Source organism: Protopterus annectens, chromosome 10.part0 (genome assembly GCF_019279795.1).
Source record: "Protopterus annectens isolate FY-2018-M chromosome 10.part0, PAN1.0, whole genome shotgun sequence".
Lineage (NCBI taxonomy): Eukaryota > Metazoa > Chordata > Ceratodontiformes > Protopteridae > Protopterus > Protopterus annectens.
The window spans coordinates 354,779,853-354,805,449 of NC_056744.1; the positions used below are offsets into that span (position 1 = coordinate 354,779,853).

Below are 25,597 nucleotides of genomic sequence, written 5' to 3' on the forward strand. Positions count from 1 at the left end.
TGTTAGTAAGCTGTTAGTAGGTGTTCCACATTTTGTCCATTTGTTCCTTGTTCCACATTATGAAGGCTAGTGTTAACTCTCAAGTGTCCCTGATTTTGACACAATTTTTTAGCTCTGTCACTCAATCTATTTTAGCACTTGTGCCTTTTGGACAAAAGTGGTGAATTATGCTTACTAAATAATGACAATAATTAAGATATTTTACTTCAAGAAATGTATATTAATTCCTCTGTAATTCTGTTAATGCCTTTAAGTTAATAGAACTAATATTTTAAAAGTGTCCCTGATTGGTTGAGAGCTATTTTGGAGTCCGTGAGAGCTATGCCTAACTCCTTCTTTCAACTTTTCCCGGTTAAGGGACGCCACAGCGGATCACCTGTCCGCTCATGATTGGCAGTGGAGTTTTACAGTGTCGAGTTGCCAGCCAGGCGCCCAACCTTCCACAGAAGGCACACACACCTAGGGCCACCACATCAATAATTTTGATATGCGAAATAAATGTGCATCCAAGACGTTTACTCTAGGAGAGCGTGAAGTGTTTCACAAAAAGAAATAAACACATAAATGACGTCATATCTCAAAGGCCGTGCTTTATAAACCAGGGGAAAATATGACCTAATAATAAAGCACATCCTAAGGAGCAATACAATTGTATTTAATCATACCTGAACGCTCCGCCCCTTCCAGCCTGTACTGTCTCATTCGAACTTTTCCCATGTAAACCACGCCCTCGCTCCACCCAATTTGTAAGTCAAACCCACCTTTCCTGTCTCTGAGGGAGTGATTGTTTGCGCCGTAATGGCGTCACCGAGGTACGTATACTGTAAGCGACACTAGCTGCTTGACTGGTTGGCATTGTCGGATTTTTTCAGGGATTTGTTGTGAGTTTGTAGGTAAGTTGGGGAAAAGCAGGTGTGTTTATCTGTCTTTGATGCTAGTCATATTGTATACGTGCATTTGAGTCTTGCTTTTCTAGTTCATTCCGTCATATCTCTCTTAAGTGATTATTTCTGGGTCACTTTCTGTATTTGACTGTTTGTGGAGGAACCTTGTGTCAAGGGAACGATTCATTATCAGTAATGATGATATGGGGGTGAGTAAGGAACTATGAACTACAAGCAGGCAGGTAGCCTTTATATCTGGTGTTGTGTTTATATCGCTTGGCTGTTGCCGGTGATTCTTTGTTTCCTGTGCAGCTACTTCTGTACTCCGGAAACCTACGGTGGGTTTGTAAATGTAGTTAAAAGCTGCGGTGTGCGTGGACTTTGGCTGCTCTTGTTCTGTCGTGCATTGAGTCTGTAGGGACTTTGTTAGTAGTAAACGTGGCACCTGATCTTGTACGTTTCGTTTACCGTGCTCTTTGTTTATTTTATTTAGTACAAAGTTAAACGCGGAGTCTTTTTCCGATACTTTGGGCAATTCAGTGAATACTACCCTTTATTTAGGTTGCTTACTTGGAATGTTTTTTCTGCACAGTGGTCGTAGCTTTTAAATAGCGCAGGTTTGTGGTATTTTAAGTTGCATGCTTTTTTTTCTGACAGTCCTTTTTCTCATTAGGGTCCTTTCTTATGTTTTATAGCAGCAGTGTTTGTGTCTAGCTATCTACTAACTTTACATATAACTAGTAAAATAAGTAATTCCACTGGAAATGCGGCATGTAGTTCCCTGTTACATGCTGCCACTTTTTTAATTCCACAGTGTAAATGTTTTGTTATTGTGATATTCTTTCAATATCTTTTTATTTTTATAAGTTTGTGTCATTAAGAGTTGTTTACTATTTTAGTGGCTAGGTCCAGGTTGAAAAGGGTTCTTGGACGATCTCATTTATTTTAACAACTTCACTTCCAAATTAATTGATGTGTTGTATCTACCAGAAAATGCTGGCACAACTGGATCATGGAGTTTACTGGGTCTGTTTAACTGTGTAGCTAGTTGTACATGCCATAAGTGTCATGTTCCATTTTTCTGGTTCTTTTATGATGCCATTGGTGTGCACCATCTCATCCAGGAAATGTTAGCATTTTCCATTTATAGTTTTATGGTCTACTTGCTCCTAGTGTTTATCGGTAGCACAGTCTCCTTACAGTTCCCGCACACATCTTCAGTCTGAGGGTGTGCACTTGTTTTCCTTTCTTTTCTTATTTACAAACTGACAGAGTATGTGTGTGTATTTTAGGTAAGTTGAAATTTTTAGACATAACCCCTTTTCTACAATTGATAGCACCTCATTCAACATTTCTTATGGGTTTCTAGCAAATTCTTGAATCAACTGTGTTACTCTGAACTGAATTCTTTTTAGTTCTATTGCATTTTATTTATTTGTTAGTCATCCTCTGCATATGTTGCCTGGTGGAAATTTGCCCTATTTACTTTATACCTTGCTTTAGACATTGATGGTGTCTTGGAATGGGACATGCATGCAATCTTATTAAATGAAAGTACTTTTGGATCCCATCCCACAACTTAAATCCTGGTCAGTCTGTCTTTGTCTCCTGTTTGTGTACAAATGTCCCTTGTATGCAAGTCTGTGGAAAATGTGAAATGAAAGAAATTTCATAAAGATCTGCAGTAGTAGTGTGGTGATCTGCTGAGTGCAGATAATATGGTGACATGTCCCTGTCATAGTAAGTGGTGGTTTTCTAATTTGTTGTACCCCAAAATGCCCTGAAAGATGACTGTAATAAGTAGCATAATTTTGCTTTACAGTTAATGCATTTGCTTTCTTGATCTCACTTTATTGGGAAAGAGAGAAATCCCTTTGATAGGATCATTTACTGTGTTTTTCCTCTCATCAGTTTACAGCAGTAATGTGAATGCCTACTTTTGACCGTCATCATCAGTCTGCATTTTTAATTACTTTGCTTTCTTTTATTTTCATTAATGGCCATTTCTGATACAGCAGTTTAAAGGATGTTTGAATGACAAGCTTGAAAATGTAGCTTATTTAATTGTTCATGTCAAAGTAACAACTATAGTTCAGTGCTCAAGTGTGAGAAGTCTGACTTCTTTGATTAAAACCTGATAGCTGGGCTGAAGTGGTTTGTGTACCATTCAGAGTTTTTATATTGTTGCTAGAATTGAGAGTCTTTGACATTAGTTTTTCCTTCCCCAACTTCACTGACTTGTCTCAACAAAACACAGTATGCAGTGCAAACATGCTGTCCCAAAACGCCAGAGGAAAAGTAGGGTTCCTATTAGATGACAGAAGGTGCATTCATTCGAATGTGTCTTGGTCGAACTTGAAAAGACGGAAAGGCAAAATGATGAAGTGGCATATAAGCGATTTCTTTCCCTGGGAAAGAAATCGCTTGGCCGTGTCCGTTACTTTGCAGTTTTCGTCATTGTAGTGCGATCTCGGAGTTGGTATATTTAAGTAGGGGGGGTGTGTGTGGGGCACACAGAGAGTGTGCGTATGTTATGATTTGAGTCTTTGGAAAAAATCCCTGTTCTAAGCATTTGATTTCATAAGCTTTCACTTGCATGGGTCAATAAATCATCACACCGTACAGAGAATGCAGTGTAGAAAAAAATGCATTATTTATTTATTTATTTTTTTTTTAGAACTTAGAGTCGAAAGGGATATACAACTAATTTGCATATTTGAACTGCTTCTTACTGAAATTGGTACACCTTGTTTGCTGTAGCATAGACTAGATCCAGGCCTGCTGAATCCTAGCTTTGTTTGTATAACTTTAGCACTAATCCAGGCATTCTTTAAAGTATTCAATTGCATTTATTACTGCTTGGTAGTAACTTGATTAAAGTGTAGCTATCATTCTAAGTCTTTCGGATTAAGCACTTGGACTTCAGACCAGTTGTTTTACATTAGGAAGGTTTGTGGCCTGCACTGTGGTGGCAGGACAGGTAGCTTACATCCTTCTAAGTTGGGAATTGCTGATTGAGGGATCAGTGTCTGTTATTCTAAAAGTGTACTAGTTCTGGTTTAAGCACTTGGGCTTCAGGCCAGTTATTTTACATTAAGAAGGTTCGTGGTCTGCACTCTTGTGGGAGGAGAGGCTGGACTCTGCCCTTCTGAGCTGGGAATTTCTGGTTTAAAGGCTTATAGTGCCTGCATATTTGAACTGTTTCTTACTGAAATTGATGCACCTTGTTTGCTGTAGCATAGACTAGATCCAGGCCTGCTGAATCTAGCTTTGTTTGTATGCTTGTTATTTCCCTGAAACGCTAATTCCACCTAAAACACGGCTTTTTCAGCACTTCTGTGGATCCCTAGTTATATTTGCATTGCTTACTGTATATATTTCCTTGTTTCACTTGAAAAAAAAGTTACTGTTTGTCATTTTTGCATTTAAGTTACCTGTAACACAGTCGCAGGCTGCACACTCAAGTGCGCTAGCCTCCTCTGTGTATTTAATTTAAGCTCTGCATTTCTGTAAAAAAAAAAAATTCCTTGTTTTCCCGCTTTTCTGAACTAGTCTAGTCCAGTTTTCAGGCTTTGCTGAATCCAGGCCTGTGGTAAAGCTTCCTGTGTTGCCCATATCATACTTGGATAGTTAGGTGGCCTCCTTGTTCACTGTGAGAGAGGGAACTCAGAGCAGCCTATCTGTCCCTGTAGGAGTGGTCCTAGCCCAGCGACTTGTAGCTCATTGGCCATTTTGGGCTAATTTCTATTCTTTTTGATCTCCCTGGTATAAAAACCGCTTAGTGCGGTTTTGCGTACCGCACAGCGCTGTCTAGCTGCGGTTAAAGTATTCCAGGCTCCACAAAGTCTGCACTTCAGTTTTTCCCTGGAAACACTTCAACCCAGCACTAGAAATAAGGCAATTTAAGACCGGCACTTTACTAAAACTAGCACTAGCTTACAGCTTGCACTTCAGCCCTATATTCAGGAAGTGTAAGGCTCTTTACTCATCCAATCAGCAATACAGTCCCATCTATTCAGGCATGTTCAAGGGACAGCTTCAGGTGTGCTCTCCGGTCCAGCTAGCGAATCAGGGTATCCTGAGGCTCTTTACTCATCCAGTCAGCAATACAGTCCCATCTATTCAGGCATGTTCAAGGGACAGCTTCAGGTGTGCTCTCCGGTCCAGCTAGCGAATCAGGGTATCCTGAGGCAATGTTACAATTGCCTCATGTACACAGATAACCCCCTTCTCCTCCCAACCAACGCAAACATATGTGAGAGATGCAGCTATACAGCCAAACTGGAGGCTAAGCTCTCTCAACCCACGACTGGATCAACCAGTCACAAAAAGAAGGGCAACACTAGCAGCACATTACCAGACTCACATAGACCAGACATAGCTGCACCAGAAAACAACTCTCAGAAACACGCAAAAACATACTCTGAGGCTCTAAATAAGAACCTGCCTAAACAGAGACCTCCAAAGCATACACCCAAGCAACCCCCACCCCACAACAGAAACCAGGTAACACATACGTCACAATGCCAGTGTGCCAAGCAAAAACAGCCCCTAAGGCTAAATAACACACTAGTAATCTGTGATTTCTATCATCAGGAACACAGACGTCCCACTCACTAGACTGAACAAGGAGAAGGTTACTATAAGCTGCCTGTTGGGTGCCAGAATCCACCACATAACACATGCACTCAGGTCACTCCACAACAAGTACAAATATGACTCAGGTCATTTATGCCAACATGTACAATGACAGAGACATGCCACCCTGGACTACGTGAAAAGAGACATGGAGGAGCTCTCTGACCATGTAGGCCAGGCTGGTATGACTCTGACTAGCATCTTGCCCTCGCCCAAAATTATGCCAGCATATGAAGAAAAAATGATCAGTTTCAACAATTGGTTAAACTACTGGTGTCATTCAAAGGGGATCCAGTACTTGTCAGCCTGGGACGACATGCTTGACAAGCCACATTGCTTAGCCAGAGACGGCTTGCACCTGTCGCCCCTGGGCTTTTGAATACTGGCCAAGACTCTTGCCGCCCCAATGCAGCCTTTTTTAGGCAAGGCTCAAAAGACAAACCCGCCTCCATAAACAACAATAATAAACAAAAACTTAGGATAATGCTGCTCAACGTCAGAAGTCTAAACCTCAAAATGCACGCACTCAAGGCTCTCCTTAGTATGGAAGAAATCGACGTATGTGCCGTGACAGAAACCTGGTTCAAGGCTCCAGGGAGCACCCCAGCACTACCAGGCTATAACTCCTACCATACATTTAGGTCCCAAAACCAGGACCGGAACACAAAAGGAGGGGTGTGTCCATATTCATCAAGAACACCCACGCCACCAGGTTAGTAGCACAGCACTCGAAATCTGAGACCATCCAAGTGCAATTGACAGTGGGTAAATTGACTGTTCAATTTATAGCTTGCTACAGATCTCCCACCTTGTCTCAGGACCCTCACGCCGCATTCCTGAGAACATTAGAAAGTATGAAGATTCTACCCAACGCCATGCTACTGGGTGACTTCAACTATCCAAACATTGACTGGGAAAACCACTCAAGCTCAAACGCCCCAGCCCAATGCTTCCTTGAGTTTATAAACTCAAATGCCCTTGAACAGCTGGTCACCACTCCCACAAGAGGTGACAACATACTGGACCTGGTCATCACCAACATGGGGAACATGTTCCACACCTGAGGTAAACTCGTCATTGGTAAGATCAGATCACAAACTAATCACACTGGACATCCACATCCTGACCCCCCCCCCCAGTCAAGGAAATCAAGGTAAAAAACTTCTCTAAAGCCAACTTCACACTCCTCAAGACCGAGGTGGGAAGTTTCAAAGCTCCCAATCAAATGGAAAATGATGACCCATCGGCAGATTCCAAGTGCATTCTATCAACACCTTCAAGAATGCATGGACCGAGCCATCCCAAGTAAAACCAAGACCCAACAAAAAGAGGAAGCCAGTCTGGTTGACCCCGGCCATAAATAAACTTTACAACAGAAGGAGGAAACTCCTGCAAGATGGAGCAAAATCCCAAAATAAGAAGGCATCTCTGATTAACATCAGTAAAAAACTGCGCTCCCTCATTAAATCATCCAAGGCCAACTTCGAAAGAAAAATAGCCAATGACTCTAAGGATAACAAGGCCTTCTGTAACTATGTCAAGAGTCTAGGGGCAAACTCTCAGATATGCTCCGAGCTAGTGCATAATGGCTATAAATACACTGAACCAACCGACATTGCCAACATCCTGGCTGACAAGTTCAGTGCAAACTTCATCACCCCCTCTCCTCCAAAGGGCCTAGCACCCATCCCAGAAGAATGTGGCGCTCCAGATATCTCAGACACACAAGTAAAGACAGCCCTTGCAAAGGCCAAAAACACAGCATCAATGGGACCAGATGCTATCCTAGGTTGTATCTTACACGAGCTTCAAAATGAACTAACCCCCCCCCCCCCATCTCAAATCACTATTCAAACTCAACCTCTCTACAGGCTATGTATCCAAAGAATGGCGTACACCAACAGTCGTACCACTACACAAAGTTCCCAGGGTCAGTTGTGGCACCACCTATCACCCTATAAGCTTGACTAGCTTGGTCTGTAAAGCCATGGAATGCATTGTCATGGAGCTCATTTAACAGGGACATTGGTAACCTCCAGACACTGGACCCCACCCAGTTCGGCTTTGTTAAAGGCAGGTTTTGCCTCCTGAACTTGGTCGACTTCTTCGAAACAGTCACCAAGGCCATAGATGAAGGGAAGGTGGTCCACACAGCATATCTGGACCTCGCTAAAGCGTTCAACACCATCCCACACTCGGGAATCGTAGACAAACTCACCAGCTTAAATATTAACCTCTGTGTCACGAGATGGGTTGCCAATTGGCTCTCAGACAGAACCCACACGGTAAGAGTGGCAGGCGCCATGTCTGACTCTAAACCAGTCACAAGCGGAGTCCCACAGGGCTCAGTCCTGGGACCCCTCCTGTTCAGTGTATATTTCTCCAAAGTACAGGCAAAGGCGGAGGGACTGTGGCTAACCAAGTTCGCAGATGACTGTAAATTGGGTGCAATAATTAACTCTCCAGCTGACACAGACATCCTGCAAAAGGGTCTCTCAGAGACAAACACCTGGTGTCGGTCACGGCCTCAAGCTAAATGCCAAAAAATGCATAGTAATCTCATTTGGGAAAAACAAAGTGCTTACAAATTACCACATAGATGGGAATCCACTAAGTACAGAAGAAGTAATTAGGGACCTGGGTACCCAAGCAGATAGCATGCTCTCCTTTAATAACCACATAGGATTAATCCTATGTGGCACACCTGATCACAAAGGGTTTCTCATCCAGATCCAAGGAGGTGATTGTGCCCCTTTACTCCTCACTCATTAGGCCCATAATAGAGTACAATGCTCCATTTGGGATGTACCTCACTAGACACCTGCAACAACTAGAAAGACCACAAAAGTACCTCACTAAGAGGATTAAGGGCCTTAAACAATTACCTTATGAAGCACGACTAAAAAAGCTCCAGCTCTTCTCAGTCGCTTACCGTCTGCTCAGAGGTGACCTATGCCTGACCTATAGGGCCATGTCAGACCCTGAACTAATGGACATGCTTCACCTCACAAAAACGAGATCCCTCAGAATCACTCTTTCTAGCGACTTGAACCTAGTACAACAATAAACAGGACATGCTGGAGGGATAGATTCCTGTCCCAGCGACTCCCCTCACTCTGGAATAGAATCCCAATCCATATTCGACAGAGCTCCTCTCTGACCTTCTTCAAGAGAAATCTTGATGAGTGGATGGGTAATCGTAAGTTCTACCCTGGGATCACTTCAGGATCCCTGTTGACAGAGGCCCAGGTTACTAATCTAATGTAATGGGGAGGCAAAAGCCATCACTCTCTGGCTAGGCTTATAAATGCCCATGGGCAGATAGCCTGGTACTTGACTATGAACCTATGAATTTGTATTAAAAGCGAGTTCGTTTGCAACTAAGCTTGAAAGCCTTGCTTTAGTTTTAAACTCCAGGCAACACTGTTTATATGAGGTGTAGCAATCTGTGACTGATAAAGGAAATTTAAATTCCATTGTTTAAGAGCTGTTATTTTCTTAATGGCTATGTAGCTGAACTAAGTGACCCAACTTAATTCCTGTGCCACTCTTAGGTTTCATGATGTAAGAGATGATGAGACAAATACTTGAAAGAAAGGCAAACAGAGATGCAAGTTCAGACATAAACAACTGGAATAATCATCAATGGTGCTTTTGTATATGACATGTTTAGTATTGGATTACTGGGAAGGAAGATCACTTTCTGAAAGAAAACTTGACATCTGGGGTGGTATTTCCTTTAAATTTGACTAACAGGAAGGAAGAATAAGTCTGTGGCAACAGTAGAAGTATAAAAGGACCTGCTGCTGTTGTCAGGGGATCTTAAAGGGGAGGCATTTGGTTAATGTCCCAGTTTGGGAGAGAGAGCAGTATTTTTATTTTTTGGAGAATTAGTGTATCATCATTTGCAGTACTGTGTGAAGTATTGAAAATCTCATCAGTACAAAATGACATAGTCAAAATGGAGTTGGCTCAGAGGTGTGGAACAAAAGGCCTTTACAAAGGGGACTTCATCTTTCAGATAAGTAGTGTGAAAGAAAAGCCGAAAGACATTACTAGTGTGAGACAATAACAAATGCATTATCATGATGGGTAGTCTGAGAAATTAACTTTCTTTGGAAATTGGTAAGATGTGGTCATGTCTTCCTGAAGAAAGTCCAGAAGCAGTGAGTAAATTTAAACCATCCATCATTTAATTATGGGCTGGGGGATTATCCTTTGCTAAAGCAAAGATGCATCTTATCCACTAGGTAGTGAAGCGTGCAGACTGTGTGGGCTAAGTGGTCATTGTTTTCAGACATTTTTTGGGATTATTCATGGTGGAGTATGGCTGGAGCACTAAAAGCTGTAATTTGGAACAGGCAGGTTCACATTGGGGAAATAGTGTGACATGCTTGCTAGAAAGTACTTGTCGGTGTTAATTAACTTTTCTAGTAAACTTTTGGGAAAGGCTTCAAATGGACAGCTTAGTTCTATACTTACAATATTGGAAGATTATCCAGTGTTTGGGACCAACATTCTAATGCATTATTGACTTGTCTATTAATGGCTTTCTGCTCCTCATAACATTCTGGGCTTGTACCAGGAGTATAACTAATGGTGTACATCAATCTGCTTTTGAGTTATTAAAGCAATATGCTTTGCAAGAACAAATCATTCCTTTGCCGGTAGACTCTATCACATTCTTAATGAAATGGCATAATTGGGGTGGGCCATAGAATCAAGTGTAGCAGATCACTTTACTGACTCGTACCATTGTATTGAGACAGTTTGCAGATTGCTTCAGTACTGCTTATTTATTTGTGTAAAAGTCATGCCTATAAGTTTGTGTGCAGTTTGTTTATTTGGCATTAGTTTATCTGGTTTGGTTTTGACATTATTCACATTTTAGCTACTACTCGTGTAGGCAGTGGAATGCTCCCTGCAGTCAGATTCCTACACACTAGTATACAAGCATGAACTAACGCACATGACAGTCCCTGTACCTGTCCCTAGCCTCCACTAGTCCCCCCCCCCCCCATTACGACACATATGTAATGCTGTCTGGTGCATCTCCATTTTACTGTGTGCCATTATGGCATTTTATAGTGTCATCCGTGGTGGTCTTCTGGATCCCCGTAATCTTTTAGTGTGTTCGCCCCAATCCCTGCTGTGCTGCTCTTTGCCGTGTGGACTATGGACTCCTACTCTTATTGTCTCTCTGCCTCTTCAGAAGAGCATGTGCTCTTTGCTAATGTTTATTTATTTGTGGAATTAACTCTTTAACCTATTAGTTGTCTAATCTTGTTTTGGATTGCTGTGATTCTTAACTCTGGCCTGAGCCTGAAAATGATTTGTTTGGATCAGTACTCTATACTGCTGTTGCCATCTTGCTCCATTTAGCATGTAGAGTCTGCAAAACAGTTTCTGAAGTGCATTTCTGTAATTTATTATGCTATGTTAGCAATAAGTGCATTCACAAAAAGGCTTGTAAAAGGAAAGTACTTTATATTTTTACAGTAATAGCATTTTCCCCATAAATCATTAACTGTGACCTCCTTTTGCTACAGATCAATCTCTTGTGGATGACCGTAATGTTTGGAAGCAGGCAGTCATATTGGTAAACTGAACATTAGTCTCTAACAAACAAAAAATGTGACTTTGTAGAATCAGTAACTCCAGCTGAATGTATCCTTGCTGATGTTCTGTTCGGCTGAATGTATCCCCGCTGATGTTCTGTTCGGCTGAATGTATCCCCGCTGATGTTCTGTTCGGCTGAATGTATCCCCGCTGATGTTCTTCTGCTTCTGCATAAAGGGTAGTTGACTGATTTTAATGCAAGAGCTAATCAACAAGTTAATTTGTTGTCAAACTGCATGTTTTAATTGCCTTGCACAAAAAATATAATGTACTGCATTAACTTACACTTGTGCTGTGATTGGGGCAGTGTGAATTCCACACCTGAGTTGACCTGATGTGAAATGTACCTGTATGGGGCAGTTGACAAGTCCAGCGTAGCTGACTGTTCTTGCACTGTAAGAAATGTCATCATCACTGTTATCACAGACATTTTTTGCCATACTCTGTTGACAGCTGTCTTTCAGCATAGCTTGCATATTTTTAGGCATTCACTTGTTTTAAACCCATCTGTTGTGACTTGTGTAAGTTTGTTTCTTGGAACAGTAGGAGTCTGTATTATGGGGTATCAGTGAAGTAACTGGCTTTGAGTTGCTCATTGCGTTTTACATGAACGTTACCTTTTCTGCCTTTTTATGTACAAACCGTAGGGCTTTTCATAGACCTTACAAGTTGCTGCTGCATTCCTCTGTAGAATAAACAAGGCTTTCACCCTGCTGAATGGATTACTTGTCTTTTTTTCCCCTTCAGATCTTAGTTTCATATGTCCAGTCATGTTTCTGTGATTCTAGAGCCATGTGAAGCCAGTGCTTTAGAGCTGTGAGGCTACAAAAAATCTTGGAAGAAATTACATTAATCCTTAACGTATGCTTGAAGTTATATTATTCCTTACGTATGCTTGATGGTTCCTTTTCTGACTTGCCAATTACTGTGTGAGCTGTCTTTCTTTGGTAATTGGATGCAGGGATTATCCATGCAGTAGATGGTTAACTGTCTTGTTTGATGGCTGTGACCCAGGTTCAAGACCTGAAGTTGTTTTGCTGTGGATGGTTAGGAATAGAAGACTGTGGTATTTTATTGGTCAAGGGTAGAAGCCCCCCTTCCCCAAATGTGTTGACTCTGGGATCTGCACTTACACACTTAAGTAAAGCAGGAACGCTTAAATAATGGGAACAGTGTTGCTGCGTGACAACTTGAGGTGAGATTGCACATCTTAAGATAGTCCTTGGAGATGAGCAGAAAAGTGAGCAGACAGAAGGTGGGCTGTAATTTGTTCACCACTTTTTTTAAAAATGTCCCTCAAATGAAGTATTGTCAGAATTGTGAAAGAGATCTGTTCACATTAAAAATAATTTGAAGTTGTTGCTGTTAAGATGTCTGTGATGGGTTTTTGTTCACATTTCCATACCATAAACTGCTCTTATAACATACAAAGGAGAGCCAATATAACGCACAGATTGGAGAAGGTGTATTTCCATTTTCCATTTAGTTTAACAAATTTTAGCCATAGTACCATGAACTACAGTTTCTCTACTGTAAAAAATTTTACATGTGCAGAAATATGGGCTTGTGAATGACTTGTAGCAAGGGTGTTTCCTTTTTTTGGTGTGTATAAACTTCCCTTAAGTGGAAGGAGAACCACTGTAAAACTCCACTGCCAATCATGAGTGGACAGGTGATCCGCTGTGGCGACCCCCAACCGGGAAAAGCCAGAAGAAGTGGAAGGAGAACCATAATATAGAGAGTTTAGTAAAAAGAAAGATAGCCGTTATTTTCCTGGATGGATCCTGGAGGTTGCCAGTATTTACTTGGTTGAGTACGTTACTGAAGTAACAAAAGTGATCAGATAATCTGAGAGACTGAAAAAAATTGCAAGAGAGTAGATGAGTGCAAAGTGAAAAAGTAAAGCCTTGGCAAAAGCCTTTCATGATTTATGTTATGCCATTGGCAGAAGTCCATTTTGTTTTTGTTTTGGCTCTGCATCGATAACCAGGAGGGCTAGTCTCTCTACTTCAACATTCTGTTTGGATTTGCTGCCTCCTTACATCATTACTACATATTTCCGGGGGTTCCATCCCAAAATAACTTGTTCAGGAAATGAAGCATTTTTTAAACGGTTCTGAGGGAGAGTGAGAGAAATACTGAGCAACTCTGAGACCATTTGCTGCTTCTTTGGAAGTTACACCTGCTGGTGCGATGAAGCAACATGTGGGTGCCAGTGCAGGGAGGAATTGATGAATTGAGGAGATTAGGAAGTGGGGACCTACATCAAGTAGCAAGCAAACAAATACTGCCGTGAGATGGATGTTACCAGTTTCAGATTGTGGTAACCCAGGAGAGGTTTAGACTGCAGATGACCTTTTTAGATGCTGGATGTAGAAATGGGTGAACATAGCAAAAAAAGACTTGGGAGGGGGGGGGGCTGAATTATAGGAGGCAGTACTTTGGGGGTATCAGAGTGACAGACTGGATTGACTTAAATATAAGCAGTGGATAACCGTTAGCAGTCTGTTTTATAAGGCTCTGTAGAGATTGTTTTAAATTAATTTTCACTAGAAAATAAAATTCATGCATTTCTAAAAAGCCTTTCATGTCTTGCGATATAGTATGCCGTCATCAAAGCTCTGCTGTGTTTTGGCTATTCATTGATAAGCACCCTCTTCAGTTCCCTAACAGCTGTAGGTAGCAAAGCTCTTGTGGTTTTGCTGTTCTATTCTGTGGTGTAAACGCATGATAAGCTTGTATGTGTTTTTGTTTGGGTATTGTTAAGTAAAGTTAATGTAATATATTGATTATCTAGATTTGTTAAGCAGTGATCTTGTGTGATTGCCCCTCATTTGATAACGGAACACATTTTATAGAACTTGCATATGTCCTCAGTCTCGTCTGTGTTTTTATAGTTTTACTACATGACCGAGAGTTTGCTTTTAAATACAAATCTTGAAAACACATTAACGCAAATTTCCATTTTTCATGGAATCTAGGAATTGCATGATGTCATAACAGTTTAAGTGAAAGATGCAAGTGTGAGACTGAATACATGTTTGCTGGCTGGCTATCCCTGACAACCTTGACAACGTGTAGGCCCAACAGTACCTGAGGTTATGCATGGTGGAAAGAATAAAAAATGAGTTGAGAGGAAGAGTACAACTTCTGCTTTCTGTGTTGCTGTATCTGTTTGGCAGTCATGATGAACTTTCTGCTGTCTGTTCAACAAACCTGCCTCTGCTCAGTCAGTAAATTTGTAATTGCATGAAGTATTATGTTGATTAGCTGTGTTGTAGGACAGTTACCTAGATTAGGACATTGTTGTCTTTTTGGATGGTGGGAGTGTAGTGTTACAGTTTATTTTTTTAAACTGCCTGAATATTCAAGGTAAAGTCTGTCATCTAAAGAGAATAGAAACTATGAAAACTCCACACTGTATGTCATGTTTTTTCTGTAGCATTTTTTTTTTAACTGGTGGAAGAATTACCTCCATGGTAATTTTTGATTGGTTTTGGAGACCAGACTCTCACCATCATTAGATCCAGAAGACTTGGTAAGAAAAAGTAAGTAGTTTCTTGATTTGTTTTGTGATTAGGATCAATTTGAAATACGAGTTGTACCTCCCCCCGTATGTCTTGTTAATTTTACTTTATTTCCCTAAGAGGTGTGTTTTGCTAAATTGACCTTCATATTTGTCTTACTATCAAATTCATGAATGTGGAAATTACCAATAGATTTGAACTTATTGCTAGTATCCTGAACTGTTTTACTTGGGCCATTGAGGATAGCACTTAAGATTGTTTTTCAAAAGTGTTGTTTTATTGCATCATCATTTCCATTGGTAATGTCTAGTGAAAATTATTTTATTCTTTTTGAGTCTCCGGGTCACAGAGCTTTTCTGCCAATAGCATTGCTGAAAGTTTGGTTTTGCCCAGTCAAGGTATTCTGGCTAACAAATGCAAATAAACAAAGCTTTGCTTTGTCTCCATTCCATGCTTGTACAGACAACGTCTGCAGACTTGTCTTGTCCATGATTATTGAATCATGTTTTCCTAAGTGTGACACCAGTTAAGTGCTAGACAGGATCACTCCATACTTAACGAGAGTAGACACTGTGAATGGAATCTGGGAACCTTGGGAAGTGGAATGTTACTTGGCTGTCTGGGAAAGGAGCCAGAGCCTGAATGGGATACTGAAAAGTAATTGTGAAGTTTAGTTGGTCTGTCTTCGACACACAGCATTGCTTACTTACCAAGTGTGGGTGGGCTTTGTCTTCCTCCTACTTTGGAGCTGAATTGCAAGTTCCAGGCAGGTGTGGCAGATGCTCAAACTCCTGTTTGCTTTCCATTCATTTGCATCTAGCAGATTTAGCCTTGAGAATGTGAATGAGGTGCTTGATAGGGTAGTAACAAAGATACTGGGAGGGGTGTGATAAGGAAGGAATCACATGATTTCACCTTGGGTGAATTTATTTTGAAATTCTGCAGTAGTCCTGCATAATCCAGAACAACTATGCTCTGAAGCAGATGCAACTTAGCAAAAGTTTGTGATTTTGGCTTGTAGTAAGGTCCTCAGATTGAGGCCTTGCCTTGTGTTCTGAACCTTCGGCAGTGTTCTAGGTCTGATGCCTTGGGAGATGGCTGGACAGACTCAGGAAACCCAACTGTCTAGTGGTGGTATCCTGGAAACACTTTGCATTGCTTCTGAGTGGTGTGGTTCAAGTCCCACTTCGAGAGAAGCTTCTTTCATGTACATAGGGAGGTCAGATATTTGTAATCTAAATGGATCCTGTTCAAAACCTCAATTATTGAAGTAGTAGCAAAGAGCTGTAAAGAAAGAAAAAATGTGTCTGGCACTTGTCATGAAGGTAATCCTAGTACCCACTGGTGGTCACATGGGTAAAAGGGATCCTGTCAGGTTAAAGAAAGGAACCTTCTGTGCAGAGGTACTATGGCAATCCCTACTTTTGACTGGTGGGTAATGCCTTACATTGTGAAGGGACTCTAGCAAAGACCATTGTGGTCCTGAAGTACACAGCACAGAGATTGCCGTATGTTAAAAACATGCTGTCATTTTCAGGGCTCTGTTAAGGTTACCTCTAGGGTTATGTGTACCATAGGTACTGAAGTATATGGAGAGACTACCACCATTGGCCTTTAATGTGTTAGGGGAATGCAAGATAGTTGAGGTAGGTGAGGGAAAAATGAATCTAGAGAAGAATGCGGGAACAGACATGAAATTCGAACGTAGAGATGACAAGAGGGACATGGAATGTTTGTGGGTCCAGGTTAAATGCGACAAATGCCTTATGTGCAAGACATTAGCATTGAAAGAAGGTTGCCAAATATTTTGGGGGGGGGTCCTTGAAAATATACACATCATAGAAAGATTTGACGCCTGTATTTCTCCTGTGTATAGTGCTCTGTTTTCTGTGATTTTGGAAAAGTGACATTTCCTTAAGTGCAGCGTGCACTCTTAAATGCTCGTATTAATTATAATTTACACATCCTAGAAAGATTTGACTCCTGCATTTCTACTTTGTAGAAATTCCTTAAGTGCAGCGTGCACTTTTTTGTAACAAATGGTCATATTCATTATGATGTACAGTTACTTGGAACAGTTTAGTCTGCAAAGTCATTATTGACAAAGCCAGTAGTAAAATCAGAAAACAAATGTTGTAGCTGCGTGTTGTCCAGCCAGCAAGTTTTGTAACTTGTTAAGTTGTATTATTTAGCAAGATCGCAAATACCTAGTTTCAACTAACTGCTGCATTGTACACTGCTTTTGTTCATCTGATTTACATCCACCTCTGGCAGTAGAACAGTACAAGTTATTAGAAAGTTTCTGATATGTTTAGGGATGGAGCAAGGAAAATATTTAGCCCAGGTTAGTGCAAGGATGATATGCTGTCTACATTGTGCAGCTTATCCCATAAGTAGACTGCTGGTCTTGTTTTGTCAGGCATAGATGGTGACACCCATGAAACCCATGCCCATAGTGGGACCCTTCATCACCTTGGATTGTGTACTACCCTCAAAAGCCACAACTATGTGACAAAAAATATACAGTTTGCAGTTTACCATCTTTATCCTAATCAGGTTCACACTGCATGCATCTAAACCCGTAACCATTGCTTAGGATAAAGCAGTTAATTATAGACTGAGTGATAGGAACTGTCCGTCTTGCATAGTTAGCTGGTCCATATCCTGTTACTGTGTGAAGTAAGCACTGGAAATTTGTTGCCCAAAGCAATCGCTTTCTGTGCTTACTGCAGAAGTCAACAAGAATTATGCACTCCTGATTTTTCAGTTAGTGGTAACATTTTGGAGACTAGCAGTCTTTGTGAAAGGAAAGGACAGTGAAATGATCATTAGTATGTCTTGTAGGGTGGAGAAGTGCTTGTGTGTATGAGAGCAACAAGTTGAAATATGTTATTGTGGCCATTCATTTACATTGAAAGCTAGTATGCTACTGTGTTGTGTAGGTTTTTATCTTCTTGGAGGGTAGTGGGGAAGTTGGCTGTATATGAAAATACTGGGCAGTTCATGATCACTATTAATTGATCCTTGGTGTCACTATTTGAATGGAGTAAACAGCTTGTGGTGTCACTATTTGAATGGAGTAAACGGCTTGTGTGTCTGTTAGTAATAAGTTGAAATATTTACTGTGGGCATTGTCTTTCCATGTACGGTTCTGAATCTTTTGAAAGTGTCTTTTGGGGAAGCAGGTTCTGTGAAAGCAAAGGGCAGCAAAGCATTTCAATTAAATGACGAGTCTGATTTGTATGTATCTGTGCACAAACACATGCGTTATTTATATATATAAATATCTGCATGTGTCTGTGTATATACTATGAGAGTGTGTATGACTGCCATTACGATGGTGTACCCTTCAAAAGATTCTGCTGGGGTAGTAAATATGCAAAAGTAGCTGAAGCTAGTATTTGCATTTTAAAGATGCAGTGATGATCCAGCCAACATGTTGGCTTTCCAGTTGCTAATATGTAGCAATTTCAAAGTCTTCCTAATGTAGATGTTTTTTGATTCCATTCAAAACAAGCATGCACACTTTTTTTTGTTTTTTTCTTGCAGGGGATAAATTTGGATATTCTAAAAGCAAAACCACAATGTGTCCCTGAAATTTACTTGTTTTTTCCCTGCACAGTTTTGCTATTAAATGCAGTTATTAAAATCGTCTCTTAATGTCCTATTATGGAGCATACAAAAACAGTTTACAGCTGTACTGATCAGTGCTGTGCTTAGAAATGCTATCACAAGATTGTGATGTTGTTGCTATTACTGTTTCATTTATTAGTTTCTTTTTTGCTGTGGGGCCTGTACCCTCCACACCCTTGGTACCGTGTAAATGTAAGGCTGTTGTACCACAGAACAAGCTGTATAGAGAGAATATATTCTGTGAGTTAATGTACGTTCTGCTACTCATAGTTTTGTGATTTCCCTTTTCACTGTGTCTGTCTGTGCTGCCATGAACGTCTGCCTGTCACCTGACCTTGGCTAACTGCTCTTGTCCTGGTGTGATCAATTTGAGTGGAAGACCCCTGACTTAGAAATCCAACTACAGTGTTCAACTCGCAGCTTCAGCCAGACTTATTTGGGTAAATATCAAAAGCTTCCCACTGTTGGCTAGTCGTGTTCCAATCCAGACTGATTGCACATCTTCCTGTATATTACACACAAGCAAATAAACCTGAAATTCCTACTGCTTATGACAAAGTTTGTGCTAAAAACAGCATTCTGTAGAAAACGGTTGTTGTTGCGTCTTTCGGCTTTTCCTTGTTAGGGGTCACCACAGCGGAACTTCTGTCCGCTAATGATTGGCAGTAGATTTTTACGTGCCGAGTTGCCAGCTCTGACACACAACCTTCAACGAAGGTACACCCATTCACGCATGTCTCCACACAGAGGATGCTTTATCTGCGAATCGAACAGGACAATGTCTTACTATGAGGTGACGCAGCACCACCACCACTGCTAAAAATCCTGTTTTACAAGTTCTTGCAACTCTTTGCTTGCATGCATGCTACAAGGAGGAGTACCTGCTGCAGTTGTACTTTTTAAAAAGAAAAAATAAATAAACATTGCAGTGAATCAGAAGAGGGGGTAATTCCTTGTTTTAGGGACAGGCTCTTAGGCTTGTAATGATGGTGAGCTGGCTTAGAGTAGTGGCTCAAGTTAGCTTCAGGCAGGGAAAGGAAGAAAAGGGGTGCATTATAAGACCCTTCATTTGTGATTTTTAGATGAGGAAACGTGCACGAGAGACTCTTAAACATGAAGCTAGCGAGCTTATGTGGGGTGAAGCCCCATACAGAAATGGATGGAGATTTGTGGTGATAACCATTGCATGTTTATCATAGTGGAATGAGGATGTTTAGGAGATTTGTGGTGGTGACCATTGCATGTTTATCATAGTGGAATGAGGATGTTTAGGAGATTTGTGGTGGTGACCATTGCATGTTTATCATAGTGGAATGAGGATGTTTAGGAGATTTGTGGTGATAACCATTGCTTGTTTATCATAGTGGAATGAGGATGTTTAGGTTTGATCTCTCCCTCAGTCTTGATGTGTGATAAGTTTGTAGGTGTATACTAGGCTAACCACTAGGGCCTTTGTAAAGCTAGCAGTATTTGTTTCTTGGGCATTTTTATATTAGGAGAGATATGTTACTTAGGATGTTGCTAAAGATTTTATGATGGGAGGGGATATGTTAAACACAGGCACACAGTAAATTATGTGCAAATTGTCGGAGACATATGTGGCCAGATCTGGGTTGAATTTCCAATTACCCATCCATTGGTTAAGGGTACGCTTGAATAGGGTTAGGAAGGGACTCTGCTTCACATGAGATCCTGTTCCAGAGAGCGGGGTTTCTCCAATGTGTCCTGTTTATGTTAGAAGCAAAATTTAAATCCTTGGATCTAGTGGTTCTGATGCTCTTCATTTTGCAGATGTGTAAAAGGTCCGTCAGGGCTAGATCTGAGAGTGACTTGTATGCCAGGTGTAGAGTGCCTCCACACCTGGCATGCAGACTAAGAGGCACTCTACACCTGGCATGCAGACTACTAAGAGGCACTCTACACCTGGCATGCAGAGTGCCTCTTAGTAGTCTGCATGCTAGGTGTAGAGTGCCTCTTAGTAGTCTGTATAGGAGAAGCAGTGTAGAGCGAGGGCTTTAAGATGATCTGCATAGATAATCATGCCCTGGATTCTCTTGGTGTTCAGTTGTTGCATATGTCTATTCAGGTACTTAACCAAAAGGGACATTTTGTATGCCCTGTTGGATCAGATGAGTGTCGAGTAAAGTGGCAGTGTGACTTCAGTGGACCATTGGGCGACAGAGTGATTTTCGTACTACCTTGGCCACATGTTGGTTAAAGGCCAGATTACTGACTACATATGTTCCCATGATGACTGCGGGTGAGTGGCTTCCCACATTTAAAACTTGCCTGGAGGAATGAATGAACCAGTCAAGTATGGTTGAATAATGGTTCATGGGGATGAGGAATTCGAAAGAAGAAAAAGCATAGAAGATAAGTACTGTGAACTTTAGCTCCTTTTCAGTGAATATGAATGTGTGATCATGGCATAGCTAGCATTGTCTTACTGGCTTTGGATGATCTGTCTGTGTGGTGCCAAAAATCACCTGTATTATTAAGCTGCTTCTGGTTCCGTAACCACTTCTTATTGACTATTTTTACTGTATTCTAATCTGGTTAGTGTTATATAGTGTTATATCTTGTCCAGTGTACTGTTTGCCACCTTGAATTCTTCCCACTGTTTAGTCTACCACTCCATTTGTGGGAAATGATTGTGTTGCCATACCTTTTCATCTCTGATTGTGCAATAAGCATGAGGGAATCTGTTTGTCTTTGTTTTACCATTCATAATTGGTGAAAATGTGAGGAGGTTTCTAATAATAAAAGGTGCATTTATATATTGTGTGCGTGTATAACATGGGTGTCATTGAGGTGGTCAAGAAGCTAATAAATTAATTGCAAAGAAAAAAATCTGGTGCAACTGATTGAATTGATGTCGTCGTGTGTGTGCCCCCCCCCCATTCAAGATGGCAAATAGTGGGGACTCTGCCTTTTCACCACTGTAGTGTGATCTCTGAGCTGGTGTATGTAATTTGCAGGGGGTGTAAGGAGGTGTAGAGGGGCTTTCCTTATACAAAATTCTTTGTGATTTCAAGTAGGTCTGCCTGATGTTTGATTTGGTAACTATTCGATTGTGTCATATTCTCATGTTTAGTGACAATGGCTAGTTCTTGCAGCTCACGCTGTAGTCACGCCTTTCTCGTAAAGATGTACTTTAGGCATTCAACCACTGGTCATTTGTTACATTAATTGTGTATACTGTAATTGAATATCCATTGCATATATATTTTTTGTTCCTGTACTGTGTATAATTTTCTGTTTGTCTTGTACCATGATGCCCTGGTCAGTGCTAAAAAGGGGTCTGTTGGCTTGCACTCCAGTTTAACACGTACATGTGTGTGTGTGTTTTACTTAGATGCACGCACACACTTTTACTCTATCCTCTTGCTGCAAACCTCTGCCCGCAGGTGATCAGATCAAATTCTTCTAATGATCCATCAACTCCCCCCTTCAGGAGGAGACTGACCCTTGGACTGCTACTCCTAAGACTGCCTGCCACTTCTGCAGTAAGTGGAGTAAGTGGAGCAGATGCTGGGTTTTAGGGAGAGACACTTCCAGATCTCGTCACAGATTTATGCTTTGAAGTGTTAGTCCATTGTAAACCTAGTTTGTGATATGGTAGGATACTTTTGCAGACAGCCGCAAGTATGATAAAGTTGTGAATACAAGTTATACCCATGCGACACACTAAACGTCATGTATTATGTACTGTATGCTGTAAAACGTTGAGCTGCATGGCTCTTCTACCGAGGAAAAACTGCAACATTGATCACCACTGCTAGAGTTTATCTAGACCACTTGTTGGGTTAGAGCACCATCTGTACATTTGAGTGACTCGTATAGTAAGTTTTATTACTGGCGATACCTTGTTATGAATACAAGGTATTGCCAGTTGTTGTGCTAAAACATAAAGCTGTTCAGTAATAAATGGGCGGCCACACATCAAAGCAATTGGAGTGGAGTGTTTGTTCCCACATATCACATCAGTACAATGTTTGCTGCAGTTGGCATAGCTTCTTTGTACAAAAAAAATCCTATGAATGAGAGTAACTGGTTCACATGTACCCAGCATTGTGTAGCCTTTTTCATCTCCTCTAAAGTCCAAAATCTCCTGGTACTTGTTCAGTGTAGCAGGTGATGTGTCTGAAGGGCAAGAAGTGCATTGTGTCTGTACAATAACACCCTGTATGTATGTCAAGTATGTTTTACAGGTATCACAAATACTTAGCTACAGTTGTTAAAGGGGGGGGGGGGGATGCTGAACTTTGCCCTCTTCTTGGTATCACAATTTCTGCTTGTCTTGTACCAGTGTAGACAGTCTGGTTTGTACAATTTTTGCACCAAGAGATAATCAAATAAGTGAAAACTGGCGTTTCCCTTGATTAGATCTTAACAGAAACCACAACATCTTCAAAGAGCCCCAGTATAGCTTCAGACAATAAAATCCTCGCCATAATTTCCTCCCTTTCAAGAGGGGGTTTTAAAGGCACCTTGCCATTTAATCCAGGCAGTTTATCTGCCTGCAAATCCACTATCCAACGTGCTTCAGTAGACTCTGTTCTGTTTGTCAGACCCTTATCTCTTAGTTCTTGCTTTATAGTCTTTATAGTATTGGAAATTGTTCCTGAAAACTTACGTCCAGCATGAACTGAAATATGCTGAAATAAGGCTCTGTTACAAAGCCTAATGTCACTGAGATGTTGCAAGATCTGATCTTTGATCTGTTTGTCTTGCCAACATAAAAACTACTGTATGGGTCACATTCAGCAGTGTATATCACATTCTTTGTGGAACAATCTGCGCAAGTCCTTAGATGAAAAATTCTCCCAGTTATGGGGTGCTGAACACAATTCCTAGAATTAATATAACTACAGGCTTTGCATTTCCTGCAAAGAAAAGTAACAATTTGCATTAATGTTCAGACAGTCTTATTAAAACTCCCATCCCTGCATAATAGTCTCCAGATTTTTCTTGTTCTTAAAACAAAACCTGGGTTTTTCACCCGCAGTATGTTTGATGCTATCGTCCGCTGTAAGACTCTTCCAGTTATTTCTTATAATCTGACAGATATGTCTAACATTGCTGTGTGTAAAAGAACATTTTAGGCCTTCTGTAGAATTAGTGAAATTGAAAATATCCCTAGACATCCTTTGTTCACCCCTTTCCATAAAATATGGTTGGCCCCAGTATGCCGTTGGGCTTCAGTTTCCAACATTGCTTCATGTATTTCTATTTGCTTGTAGCCTTGGCTGGATAACGCATGGTTAGGGTGCATACTTGTCCTATGCACAAGGTGGTTTGTCTATTAATTATTTGTGTGTGTGTGTGTATATGTATGTATGTATGTATGTGTATATATATATATATATATATATATATATATATATATATATATATATTATACACACACAGACAACCCTCTCCTCCTACCACTACAACCTGTGAGAGATGCACTTATCTAGCCAAACTGGAGGTAAAGCTCTCTCCAATCCAGACTGAACTTGATAGTCACTTGCACCACACCACACTCATCACATAGTCACACTAAATCTACATCACCAAATTCCACACACACAAACACAAAAACATTCGCGGAGGCTCTTAATAATAATCTGCTCAAGCAACAGAGACCTCCAAAGCAGAAATGCAAGCAACCTCCACCCCCCCCAACACAACCCAAATGACACCTAGCCCGCAGACTCAGTGTGCCACTCAACCTCAGCCAATAAGGCAAAACAATGTACCCAACACACTAGTCATAGATGACTCTATAGTCAGGCACACTGATGTTCCATTCACCAGGCTAAACAAGAAGGTTATTGTCGGGTGCCAGGATCCGCCACAACCCATGCACTCGGGTCACTCCACAACAAGTGCAAATATGACCGTCATTGGTGGCAAAGGTGAATGAGTTTAAGTACCTGGGATCAACAGTTCATAGTAATGGTGACTGTGGAAGAGAGGTGAAGAAGAGAGTACAGGCAGGATGGAGTGGGTGGAGAAGAGTGTCAGGCGTGATTTGTAACAGACGAGTACCAGTAAGAGTGAAAGGGAAGGTCTAAAAGAGGGTAGTGAGACCAGCTGTGTTATATGGGTTGGAGACAGCGGCATTGACAAAAAGGCAGGAGTCAGAGCTTGACGTGGCAGAGTTGAAGATGTTAAGATTTGCACTGGGTGTGACGAGGATGGACAGGATTAGGAATAAGTATATTAGAGGGTCAGCCCAGGTTGGAAGGTTTGGAGACAAAAGCCAGAGAGGCAAGATTACGTTGGTTTGGACATGTGCTGATGAGGGATGCAGAGTATATTGGGAAAAAGATGCTAAGGATGAAGCTGCTGAGTAACAGGAAAAGAGGAAGGCCTAAGATAAGGTTTATGGATGTGGTGAGAGAGGACATGCAGGTGGTTGGTGTGACAGCAAGATGCAGAGAACAGGAAGAAATGGAAACGGTTGATCTGCTGTAGCGACCCCTAACTGGAGCAGCCGAAAGAAGAAGATTGTCCATGTTGGTGTGAACGACCTGAGACGTACCTCCCTGGACTACATGAAAAGAGACATGGGAGAGCTCTCCGATCTTGTAGCCCAGGCAGGTATGACCCTAGCCCTGAGTAGCATTCTGCCATCACCCAGAGTGATGCCTCAGTACAAGGACAAAATGATTGACTTCAACAATTGGCTAAGCTTCTGGTGCCATCCTAAACGGATCCAGTATCTGTCTGCCTGGGATGACATGGTCGGCAGACCACAATGCTTTGCCAGAGATGGGCTGCACCTGTCACCCCTGGGATTCCGGATACTGGCTAAGGTTCTTGCCGCCCCTATAGTGCCATTTTTAGACAAGGTTCAAATGACAAATTCACCACCGTAACAGGAACAGGCAAGCAAAAACTGAGGGTGATGCTACTCAATGCTAGAAGTCTAAATCTCAAAATGCACTCACTCGAGGCACTCTTTAAAATGGAGAACATCAATATTTGTGCAGTGACTGAGACCTGGTTCAAGGCTCCAGAGAGCACCCCTGCACTACCAGGCTATAACTCGTACCACACTTTTTCGGCCATGTAACCTGGACCGGAACACCAAAGGTGGAGGTGTGTCCATATTCATTAAGGATATCCACACCTCCAGGCTATTTGCTCAGCATAATGCAGCCGAGGTTATCCAAGTGCAACTAACTCTGGGCAAAACTGCAATCCCAATTGTAGCTTGCTACAGATCCCCCACCATGCCCCAGGATTCCCACTCCTCTTTTCTTGATGTACTGGAAAATATTAGGGTTCAACCAAACACCCTAA

At 41.3% G+C, this 25,597-nt stretch overlaps 1 protein-coding gene across 4 annotated transcripts in view; it reads left to right on the forward strand.

The window, feature by feature from the left end:
- The first annotated feature begins 794 nt into the window (after positions 1-794).
- FAM20B (FAM20B glycosaminoglycan xylosylkinase) overlaps positions 795-25,597 on the forward strand; it is a 381,708-nt gene continuing 356,905 nt past the window's right edge. The window contains exon 1 of one of the 4 annotated variants that reach the window (XM_044085258.1): positions 795-812. The gene's annotated coding sequence lies outside the window, so the exon portion shown is untranslated. The other 3 variants (XM_044085253.1, XM_044085257.1, XM_044085256.1) reach the window with 3 other exon arrangements.